This window comes from Canis lupus, chromosome 6 (genome assembly GCF_003254725.2).
Source record: "Canis lupus dingo isolate Sandy chromosome 6, ASM325472v2, whole genome shotgun sequence".
NCBI classification, from domain to species: Eukaryota; Metazoa; Chordata; class Mammalia; order Carnivora; family Canidae; genus Canis; species Canis lupus.
The window spans coordinates 32,917,874-32,926,610 of record NC_064248.1 but is presented as its reverse complement, the minus strand read 5'-3'; the positions used below and the strand labels follow the sequence as shown (position 1 = coordinate 32,926,610).

Genomic DNA, 8,737 nt, shown 5'->3' with positions numbered 1-8,737 from the left:
TTCTTCTTCTTCTTCTTCTTCTTCTTCTTCTTCTTCTTCTTCTTCTTCTTCTTCTTCTTCTTCTTCTTCTTCTTCTTCTTCTTCTTCTTCTTCTTCTTCTTCTTCTTCTTCTTCTTCTTCAAAAGGCTCTGGGTCTTGAAACGTCTATAAGGAGAATTTGGGTTTAACAAAATTGATTTGCTGAATGGCTATAATCATTATAACCAGATATATAGTTCCCTGCAAAAGATGATGCCTGAGGACAGAAGTTAGCCCTTGCTCATATCAGAGATTTAGGGGAAATTTAAAGTAAAAGGATCATTTTGGATAAAATATGTAATAATGATGCATAAAAAGTGATAGAATATAAATGTGAAGAAGCTGGGGTTTATGTTATGCTTGGAGAAAAAAGGAAAAGAAAGAAAAAAGGAGAACCCAAGATTAAGTCTGTAAATGGATGGAGCGCTTGCCTTGAAAATACCCTCTCTCTCACCAGTGACTGACATCTACTCTGTGCCGGATACTAAGTCAAGCACTTACACACATGATCACCTTTAATCCTGACAAATCCCGTTTTACAAGGGAGGACATTCAAGTTCCGTGTATTTAGGTAATCAGCCCCAAGCTCAGGGAGCTAGGAAGCAGAAGAGGCAGGATTCGAATCCGATCTTCCTGATATCAAAGCTGTCGGCCTAAGGATGGAGCACAGACATTACTTCCCTAAAGGGAGTCCACGTGCCGACTCCACAAATAGTCCCAGCTGCTGGCCCCCAGCTCTTTTTTTTTTTTTTAAAGATTTATTTACTTATGATAGACAGAGAGAGAGAGAGAGAGGCAGAGACACAGGCAGAGGGAGAAGCAGGCTCCATGCCGGGAGCCTGACATGGGAGTCGATCCCGGGACTCCAGGATCTCGCCCTGGGCCAAAGGCAGGCGCTAAACCACTGAGCCACCCAGGGATCCCCGGCCCCGGCTCTTTAACCCCAGCGGCAGGACTGGCCCCGGGATCCTGGGAAGGCTGAGCTTCCTTGCCAAGTTCGAAGGATCAACTGGCAGATTCTTGGTAGGATCTGCAGGTGAAATGGTTTAGCTCTGAGGACAAATCCTGTTGGAGAAAATCCACTCCCAGGAGGGGTAGGATTGCTCGCTGTCCGCCTGGGGTTGATGACGGTGAGTGTGTGTAAGCACGCAAGAGTGAGGGTTATTTGCACGGGTGTGTAAACCCGTGTGCACTTGCACAAGGGGGCGTGCATGTCTCTCTGTGAATATCTATGTGTCTCCATGTGTATACTTTCGTGTGTGTCTTGGTGTTGCACGTCTCAGGATCATTTATGCCTCTGCATGTGTGCGCGTGCGTGTGCTCACGTGTGCCTGCATGTACAGACTTGTGGTTGACGTGTCAGTAAGTGCAGGCGTGTGTTGCTGTGTAGCCAGCAGGTGGATCTCAGTATGTTTACCAGTGTGACGCCCGTGTGAGCGCCCGCCTCTAACCCTGTGTGTATATTGTGAGTGTGTGTGCACGTGTAGAAAGACTTACAACAAGGAGGCGATGTGTATATAGATACCTCTGACTTCCTGCCAACCTATTTAACAGGTTTTGGAGAGTGTCTGTTTACCTCTTATTGGAACTGCACTGCAATTTCATTTTCCATTTGATCAAATGGGTTTTGTTTATCTTCCATAAATCTCGCTTTGGCAACTCCAGCTCTGCTGATTCCCACATCTCTCATGGTTCTCAACATTGGAGTGTCTTTTACGAGGTTTAATATTCCGCTGCAGCTTTCATGGGGTGTTCATTTCCTTCTGGGTTATGGCCCTGTTTGGTTGGCCTGGACATTAGGAGTCTGGCTTCAGTAGCTGATGAGCAGACCTGTCCTGTTACCTCTCCTGAAGTATAGAGATGACCTTGGGCTTTGGCAGATTTGGCATCATTGGAGGCAGCATGATATGAGGCACATATATGGGGTCTGAATTCAATGAAGCTATTTTCAATTCTGGCTCAGGAACTTACCAGATGAGTGACTTTGGGCAAGCTCCTTTTGTTTCCTCTCTGCAATGAAACCTCTTGTAAGAAGGAGAATTACACATTCCCAGTTGCAAGGAGCAGCATCATGTATTCAAAACACTGTTTACTTTGTCAGTGTATGGGATAGACATTGCTAGGCAACAAACCATTTCAAAGCTGGTGGTGGTGGTACTGGGGTGTCTGCTGGGCAGAGATCCTCCTCCCAGTGGGGCTCCCTCACATGCTGGTGGTCAGCTGAGTATTTGCTTGGTGGCATTTTTTCCCAGAGAGGTTGGCTTGCTGATGGCTGAGGTGGTCTCTGGATTTCCTTTCCACGTGGTCTCGGCCTCCAGAGGGCTCGCCTGCCTGTGTTCGGGGGGGAGGCGAGGGCCCCAAGACCTGCAGCCTGAATCAGCTCGGATCCACTGCATTCTACTGGCAGTTCAGGTGAAGGCCTTGAGACTACGGGGAAAGAGCCTCTACCCCTTGACAAGAGAAGCCACAGAGTCACATTGGAAAGTTTTGGAGGCAGGGAGGCTGTCACTGGGCAATCAATGCAATCCACCTACTGCAACGGGCACTCAGCGTTGAACCGCCTGGAAGCGAGGAGGCATTCCATGAATATTAATTAACGGCGCTTGGGGTAACCTGTATAAATCCGAATGTGCGTGTGTGTGTGTGTGTGTGTGTGTGCGTGTCTGTGTGTCTGTGTGTGTGGTCTAGTCTCAGCACAGATGTGCATTAAGAGAAATTGCACTAAGGGAATTTCTGGATGGAAGACCAGAAATTTTAATAGAGAAAAAAAACCCTCTTTCCTTGGTCTTTTAAAAATCTTTGGGGTGCCTGGGTGGCTCAGGCAGTTAAGCAACTGGCTCTTGATTTCAGCTCAGGTCACGATCTCAGGGTCCTGGGATTGAGCCCCATGTTGGGTTCCGTACTCAGTGGGCATTCTGCTTGAGGATCCTCTCCCTCCCTCTGCCTCTCCCCTTTCTCCTGCTCTTGCTATCTCTTTCAAATAAATAAACAAATCTTTTTTTTAAGGTTTTTTAAAAAAGATTTTATCTATTTATTCATGAGAGACATGGAGTGAGAGGCAGAGACACAGGCAGAGGGAGAAGCAGGCTCCCTGCAGGGAGCCTGATGTGGGACTTGATCCGGGTCTCCAGGATCATACCTGGAGCCAAAGGCAGATGCTCAACCGCTGAGCCACCCAGGCATCCCAATAAACAAATCTTTAAAAAAGAAATCTTCATGAGCACCTCTCTCAAATCTCTGTCTAAAACCCTGCCCTGGCATCTGGGATCACATCTCATCCTCTCTCCGTCCGTGCTCTTAATTTCTGAAGCCCTGACACACAGCTCAGGTAATTTTTGTCCTCTCCACTCTTGTCTCTGTCTCTGTTCTTTCCCTGTGGGTCAACTCCACCTTTCTGCCCTTTCAACAGAGGAATAGAGTAGGATCCAGGAACTGATCCTGGAGAAACGATCTCACTCTCTACAAATGGTCCAAAAGGAGGGAGAAGGGAAGAGGAAAGAGATAAAAAATACTGATAATAATTTCGTACTATTTTAATTTCTGCCAATGAAGTATCATTTAATTAATTAATTAATTAATTAATTTTTAAAGATTTTATTTATTTATTCATGAGAGACACAGAGAGAGGCAGAGACACAGGCAAAGGGAGAGGCAGGTCCATGCAGGGAACCTGGTGTGGGACTCAAACCCGGGGCCCCGGGATCACGTCCTGAGCCAAAAGCAGATGCTCAACCGCTGAACCACCCAGACATCCCTACTTTTTCTTTTTTTAAATAATATTTATTTATTTGAGAGAGAGAGGGAGCAGAGTGAGAGAACATGCCTGAGGAAGAGGGCAGAGGCAGAGGGAGAAGCAGGCTCTTTGGTTTGCAGCATGGGGCTCAATCCCAGGACCCCGAGATCATGACCTGAGTCAAAGGCAGACGTCTAACTGACTGGGCCACCCAGGCGCCCCAAGTATTGTTATATTTAAAACATCCTTATACTCACTGCTCCAGGCTATTTCTCCAGCCCCTTCTCTCTTTCCAGCTTGGTTGTTTTTGTCTACAGAAGAGTCTGCTGGCGGGTCAGTTCCCTGGGATCTAACATCAGGCACTGGGGTAAGCGTTCCCCAGAATGGTCAATGAGAAGGGTGGGAGAGGTGATGCCTCCAGGTTGTAGGCTGCTCACGGGGGTCCATTTCCTCCTTCCAGAAGGAGTATTCCTTCTCCATCACGTGGGAGCCCCCGGGCTCTCGACCACCTGGAGACAGTAAAGCATCACCTCGAGCGTGAAATATTACCCCTGAATCTCTCCCCAACATGGTCCCGCCTCATCCTCTCCCAGCCCCTACTCTGCTCTGGTTCCTCTGACCTTTCCCATCTGCTCCAGACATTTGTGGCCTTTTGATTTCCCTATTTCCCGCTGTTCTGCTGCACCCACACCTTCGGCTTGTTTCTTTCCTTCCCGCGTGGTAGGCATTGAGATGCGCCCTGGTATCTCATTTTTTCAGAATGATGAGAATAAAAAATATAGTTGGTGCCCACTCCTCTGGGCCCTGGGCTACACGCTTTGCTTGCATTATTAATCTTTCTCTTCCTGCAGCCCTGAGAAGGAGGCACCTTAGCCGTTCCCATGGTATGGGCAAGGGGGGGTGAAGTCACCTGTCCAAGGTCACTGAGCCAGCCCAGCTGGGATTCAAACCCCTGTCAGCCAGACTTACAGTCCATGCTCGAGGAACTCTGATAAACTGTGCCCGCTACCCACGATGACCCCCTCATCCCAGTTCTCTGTGGGAATTCTCTGGCTTTTAAACAGAAAGCCCTCCATCCTAGGAAATCACTCTGTCTTCGGCAAAGTGGGATGGTTATTCTACTCCAGCCGGAGACTCCTTGCCTGGGGCAGGCCTGGCCCCGCATCTAAGACCCCTCCTGCTTCCCTAGTCCCGATCGCTGGGAAGAGGAGGTTCCCATGCCCAGCTGTATCTCTTACTTCCCCTCCAATTCTGGATGCCTGACCTCCTTTACTGCTTGTTTCTGTCTATGCAGCCTTCTGTGCTGTCAACATCTGGTTTGTTCCACTTTGGCAATGCACAAGGCACCACAGGCTGCCTCCCCTGGGATTCCCTGGAGGCCTCCTTGAGCTCCCTAGTGATGAAACGAAGTAAGAATCCAAAATGGTTTGCAGAATCTTGGGAAGCTTGCTGTGTTGTTGATGCCCTCCCAGTCGCACCAGGGGTTGACATCTGTGACATCTTCCAGAAGTCCCCCGCACCACCCTCTACCCCAACCATCCCAATAAACCACAGCTATGAATAGGAAAGAAGGGAAAAAACAAATATCCAAAGGACCACCTCCCACCCACCCACCCGCACCCAATTAAACCTGTTCACCCTTAAGGATCTTATCTTCTTTTTATACATTTCGAGATTCTTAAAATAGGATGCTCCCGACAATTAGCACTCACGCACACCCAGGCGAACCAAGGACGACGAAGCTCAAGCCTCCAGAGCTACGGCTCAGAACCTGGTTCTCTCCCACATGCAGCATGGATGGCTGCCTGGTGTGGATCTGGAGAATGCCAAGGACGAGAAAAAAGGACGTCAGATGTCCCCAAGTGCCGCCTTAGCCACTGCAAAGACACAAAAGAACAAATCTATCAGAAACGCAAAGCCAGACAGGTCTGCTGCAGAGAAGCCATACAATGTGCCCTGTTCCAGGTGAGCAACTCTCCTCTCCAGCTTCTGCGAGCTCAACCTCCGAGGGATTTTGAAGATGCCCAGCAGAGCATGGGGGTGGGTGGTGGGTGGGCTGGGTGTGTGCAGGTGGGGGTTGTGGGGGAAGGACCCCTGTCTTGTGTATCAACCACAGCAATGATTTCTCTGCACACAACGTTCTTAACAAAGACATCTGGGAGACCAAGAGGTAGAGCCACCCCGAACCAATGCGACACGGGCCCTCAGATTGCTCAAAGTTGAAGAGTAAACAAAACCCTCCGTGCCCCATGTTGCTGGAGGCTGATGTGCATTTGTGACATAGAACAACGACAGGAGTCAAATCAATATTCACCTGGAGAAATGGATGAGGAATGAGTAGTTCCATACCTAGCCAAGCGTGCCCAGCTCTCCAGGGGGGTAGAAACGAAGGCTCTCCTCAGTCCTCTGTGCCATGCATGCCCCAAAGAGCACCTAACAGCTCCCCAGGGTTAACTCTGGAATAAATAAGACCTTTGGCAATTGCGATACGGTGAGAATTTCCACTGGATCAAGTTAATGCGGTTTTAAAAGTACTTTGTGGTCATGATTCGGTCCACATTGGGAAAATAGTGGCAAAAAAAATCTGGCAAAAGATGCTTTTCAAAATTAATGCAAAGTAATACTGGGAAGAGATTTCTGGAAATGGCCATGGTGTTGGGTGGACTTTCCATCATGCCAATTATGAGTATGGTTAACATCAAGAGTAATCAATCGGGACCGGCAGCCAACGGGAATCCAAGGAGCTGACTGGTCACGGAGCCCAGGGAGCTGGGGGAGTGCTGGCCTTACGCAGCACGTCAGCTTACTGCCCCATCTTGCTCACTTGCAGGAAAGATGGGGACAGCGCGTGCCTCCTGTCCCCCATTCAGAGTCAGAGTCACAGTCTCCAGGTGGGTGGGAAGCTAGAGGTTGGCAACCCTGCTCCTTCCCAGCATGGCTGCCCATTGGAAGTCCTTGGGAGATTTAAAAAATGCATTCTCAGAAATGCCTTCAGATGCCCCGAGTCACTGTCTTCGGGGTTGGGGTCCAGCAATCCGTGTGTGAAAAAAAAAATCACTATGTCAAAATAGCTACTACCTGGGGAGTGTGTGTGTGGATTACGTGTACCGCATTTAAGTAAACAATCTAGGTGATTCTGTAGCAGGAGCAGGTCTTTGGAGATACGGGGCCAGTCTCTTTTACAACTAAGGAAACCAAGTCCCCAGAGAAAAGGATTTGCTTAACATCACCTGCCACAAAGCCATAGCTACAGGCTTGTGTCTTAACTCAAAGTGAAGCCCTTCGGGTGTAGGCCAGGCCACACAGCTCATGCCGTAGCTCCGAAAACTTCTGGGAACTTACCCCCCTCCCCATGAAGGGCTTGAAACACATCCATGGAGGAGCTGGCTTATTTGGCAGGATAAAAGGCAGGTGTTACCAAGTCTGAGAGTCATTCTGCTGGATCATTTCCCCCCAGAAGCCCCCAAAGGCAGAGCTACGACCTCTTCCTCCCATTGAGTGCCCTCCATGGGCAACTGGACAAAGCAGAGTTCTGCAGCAGCCGATGGATTAGCACATAACGTTTATCGAGCATTTGCTACCTGACAGTCACTTTTCCATCCCCTTGAACCTCACATCAATATCCTGAGGACTAGGGATGTGAACACTATCTCACAAAGAGGCTCATTTTACAAAACTTACAAAACAGAGGACCAGAGAAGTAGAGGGTTTTAACCAAGATCACACAGCTCAAAGATTTATGGAATCGTTATGTTGTACATCTGACGTTAATATAATGTTCTATATTAATGATATCTCTTGAAATCAAAAGAATCTATTAAAAAAAAAACAACCCAAGCCACCCAATTCTACCAAAGATTCAAGCCCAGGTCCTCATGGCTTCTTTGCTTATATGGTGCCCTTCGTAACTCTGTTATCACACTCAAAAAATTCCAGTGACTCTTGCCTAGTGTAGAAGCCAACCCACTCTCTGGGTTAAAAAAAAAAAAAAATCTCTGAGTATCTTTTTTCAGGTCAAAGTAAGCTCCAGAGATGTTATTTAATACTTTATAAAATTTGCAAATGAATAAGGCAAGAAGGGAATAGGACCGTGCAGTGAACTCTTTCCAGTGGATCTCAAAGAGCTTTGAAATCAGAGAATTCTCGATTGTGAGCAGGGCTTGGTGAGGTCAGCGTCCGTGTTAATGAAGTTTTTCATGCATGTGACATTTTTTGAGTGTGGGGGTCAAATTCAGGCGTTTTGTAATCGGTTGATAAAAGACATGTGTGCGCGGCCACGTGGGAAATCTGTGCATATTATCAAATAATGATGTAGAGTATAATTAAGGTTGAGCTATTAAGCACTAATTAATTAAGCTGTCAGATTTTAATCAAGGAATTGATTGTTTCTGTATAGAGCGCTGATGCTTCTGCACCCTTGCAGAGGCCTGGAACCCTGATTTGCGAAGATTCACACACTAAAGGGCCACTCCAAGAGGCATTGAGCTTTTCAGCTTCCTGCAGTGCAGACCCAACAACTCTGTGATTCTTCCAGAAAGCCAATGAGGCAAGTGAGCTGTCTTGGGAAGGATCAGATCTGAAGGAAGCACTTCAAAATCAGTTCCTTGGTGTGATGCCTGGGTGGCTCAGTGGTTGAGCGTCTGTCTTTGGCTCAGGGCATGACCCCGGGGTCCTGGGATCGAGTCCCACATCGGGCTCCCCACAGGGAGCCTGCTTCTCCCTCTGCCTGTGTGTCTGCCTCTGTGTGTCTCTCATGAATAAATAAATAAAATCTTAAAAAAAAAAAACAGTTACTTGGTGGTCAGCATTCACATTCGAAGAAAGCTGTTTCCTGAGTGTCTACTGTGTGCTGGGAAATGCCTGGTCTCGCTTTATCCTCAGAGCACTCTGCTTTACAGAAGCGGATACTGAGGCAGGTGGACTTTCCACTTCCAGAGGCTGAACGCATCGTTCTCTGGTTTGGGAGGGGGTTCTCTTTTCTCATTG

The 8,737-nt window shown here is 48.0% G+C and overlaps 1 long non-coding RNA gene across 1 annotated transcript; it reads right to left on the bottom strand.

Annotated features, from left to right (window-relative positions):
* Positions 1-1,377: 1,377 nt before the first annotated feature.
* On the bottom strand, positions 1,378-5,677 carry LOC125755285 (uncharacterized). The gene is made up of 3 exons (XR_007411274.1): positions 5,464-5,677; positions 4,009-4,260; positions 1,378-2,579 (listed from the first exon to the last, which is right to left on the bottom strand). It is a non-coding gene; the product is annotated as an uncharacterized LOC125755285 (long non-coding RNA).
* Positions 5,678-8,737: the final 3,060 nt, after the last annotated feature.